Below are 3,433 nucleotides of genomic sequence, written 5' to 3'. Positions count from 1 at the left end.
GAGAGCCAAAAGACGGAGGAGAAGGAGGATCGGAGGGAGACGAGGAAGAAGACACAGGAGACATGACAGACCAGGCAGAAAGAGGGGGGAACCCCAGATAGAGAACCAGGAGGGGGAAGACCCTTCAGGATAGAACTCAAAAGAACAGAGGATGGGTGGTGGGCGTGTCAGGGTCCAAGGGCTGGAAACAATTGTGAGTCTGAGGAAGGTGGAAAGGACGGGGAGAGGAAGAGCATGTAGCGAGTAGATTATCCCAATAATATACTCGCTCCAAATGCTTTGTTAATATTCCTGTCAACCTTTGGAGATGAATGAGGTGAGGCGTTGCCCGGGCATATAAACAGCAGAATAGCAAACATTACCCAGAGTCTACTTTCAAGTGTGGTCTAGAGCAGACACTTGCGAGATACTGTACCGACGCTCAGTGCGCTCAACTCACACCAAAGTATCACCTGTGTACTTCTGTATATTCGACCAAATATATATATATATATAGTATCTTAGTGTCTGTGTTTATTTGTCACCATACTTTACGTAACAATAGAACCGTTACAAGCGCAACACGCGAGCATAAGAGACGTTAGCATAAGGTGGGAGATGGCGAACTTGGCGCCTCGCCTCAGGAAAAAACAAACGCTCCCGGTGCTTCAAGTTGAGGATGGCTGCCGGAAGCTTGTAATGTATACATGCACGGGAGAAGGTAGGGTGTTCCTTACCGCAATTGAGGCAGCGATCCTGGGGAGAAGTGCACTCCGACTTCTCTGAGTGACCTTCGCCCCCACACATAGGACAGAAAGAAACAGTACTGGAGCAGCGGAGGACACCATGCCCAAACCTCCAGCACCTATTACAGAGCCGAGGAGAGGGAATGTACTCCTGGACAGAGCATCTGGCACCAGCAAGAATGACAGAGGGCAGAAGGGTTCTACCATCAGAGGTAATCTTCACAACCCGAAGGGGCTGACGGCGACGACCACGAGGGGGACAAATAAACGTGTCTACCTGGAGGACAGAATGGCCCTGGGCTTGGAGGATATGCCGAATATCATCGTGACAGTCCTGCAAATTCCAAACACTGGTTGCAACATGGGGTGGGAGGAGAATAGTGCCAACACTGGCATTCAACTGAGCGTTCTTTGAGACCCAAACAGGGGTCTCGCCACGGCATGGTAAGGCAGCCAAGCGGGAGGCTGCATCCTGAGGAGCAGCAGCAACAACACGTGTACTGAGACGAGTGGGGGTTGAAGGTAACAGAGGCATCTACGGAATCAACAAGATGCCTATGGCGAGAGAAATCGTCAGGAGGCATAGAATCAAGAGGGAGGAAATTAAAGTATTTGGCCCACAAATACGCATCAGTACAGGAAGGAATCGAGCGAGTGCGGCCGTGGCGCGGACGGCGTTGAGAACCCCCAGAGAGAGGGGTTAAAAGGCGCAGTAGTCACAATGAGACTGGGCCATGCTAGGGGACGAGGTGGTCACCACTGGGGGCTTGTGGCTCACAGAGTAGGAAGGGGAGCCGAGGGCAGTAGTCAGGAAAGTCAAAGGAGGAGCAAGGTCGGGGCCCAATGCAGCGGGGGCTACAGAGCCCAGTCTTCCAATACAGTCTGACTCGGCGGCTTGGTCGCCCACCCCACGAGCCTGAGAGGGTACAAGAGGAACATTCATAGACATAAATACGAAAAGAAACACTTTCATTCACGAATGTGCCCCATCACCCACCATGGAGCCACAATTAGAGGCAGGACACCCAACAAGAAGCTATCGCCGATCATGCCGGGGCCCCCTAGGGGTGCGTCGTGAGTATACGCCCCACAAACGCCACCTTAAGAACCGTCAGTCCGTCGAGATCAGGTTCAGTGATGAAAGGGGGATTGACAATAAAAGGTTCCCCTCCCTCAAGACGTTGGGTACTACAGTTCTACGGGTGCAAGAGTACAGTACGCCTCCTCAAACACCCGGGCGTCAAAACAAAAGAAGGCCAAAAGAATGATCAAAACAGGCACAAAGTCAGCAGGAAATGACAACGAGAAAGGAGAAGAGGGGCGGGGGGGGGGGGGGAATGAAACAAAAGGAAAAGGCGTCCTGCAAAATTTGTGAGGACAGCAGCAGGAGCACAAGGCCACAAAAGGACAGGGGACCGCCCCAAGGAGCATCACACTCCGGCAGCCGCCCACCAAGCCCCCTCACAGCAGCAACGAGCTGGACAGGGAGGGGGGGTTGGACATTGAAGAGGGCCTTTCACAGAGATCTACATGAACTCCACAAATAGTACGAATACTGGCAAATGCTTTTTAGTATCGAAAAATGCAAGACATTGTATTTGGACATAGTAATCCTAACCACAACTACCAAATTAACAAACATCTTGCAGAAAATTGAAGATGAAAAGGACCTCGGATTCAGATTCCATCATTCACTGAAGGTTGCACAAGTGGGAGCTGCAGTGAAAAAGGCTAACCAAACCCTAGGAATAATAAAGTGAATATTTGACTTCAAAGAAAAAAGAAGATATTTATTTAAATATATAAATCTCTGGTGCACCTCCACATGGTATCCAAGCATAAAGACCTCACCTTCGGAAAGACGTAGCTGCTCTGGAAAAAGTTCAACACAGGACAACAAAAATCATCCCAGAACTAAGTTGAGTCTCATACCATGAATGGTTAAGGACTACAGGTCCTTAACCATTAACCTTAACCTTAACAACACCACAAACCAGACATGATAGGGCTGATCACATCAAAACTTTTGAAATGCTGAACAATTTGGATGATATTGATTCTGACAGTTGCTTAAAAAGGTCAGATGTAACACAAACAAGGAGCAACGGTTTCAAGCTCAACATGCCACAATGTAGGACTGAGATCAGTAAATGCTTTTTCACCCACATGGTTATAAACCTGTGAATCACCTACCCACTGAAGCTGTAAATAATAATAATAATAATAATAATAATAATAATAATAATAATAGTGCCAAAACACTTATGAATATTAAAATTCAGCTCAATAAAATCACCAGGACAAATGGGAAGATCTTTGACAAGCCATTGGCTTCTTGTCCTCGTTTAGGCGACTTGCAAGATAGTATCCTCCAGGTAAATTAAGGTAAAAGAAAGTACCAATCAGGGAAAACTATATACAGAATGGTGCGTTACCAATAAATACTGTTGCTGAATATTCAAAAGGCGCTAAATATAACTGAGGATGCTAATATTAGAACAAAAGCACATAAGGTGAGCGATATCAAGAATATCGGATTCATCACCCTACTCAAATCTCTGAATATGTTAGACATTAAGTCACTGCACATTCTCTCATGTGTACTATACATATATAAAACGCTAAACTATAATGCCAATCCTGATCTCAAAAGCTTCATAGAAGGTTGTAACAGAACCCATGAGCACCACACCAGAAATAAATACAGT

Source organism: Procambarus clarkii, chromosome 10 (assembly GCF_040958095.1).
Source record: "Procambarus clarkii isolate CNS0578487 chromosome 10, FALCON_Pclarkii_2.0, whole genome shotgun sequence".
Taxonomy (NCBI): Eukaryota; Metazoa; Arthropoda; class Malacostraca; order Decapoda; family Cambaridae; genus Procambarus; species Procambarus clarkii.
This window is presented reverse-complemented; position numbering follows the sequence as displayed.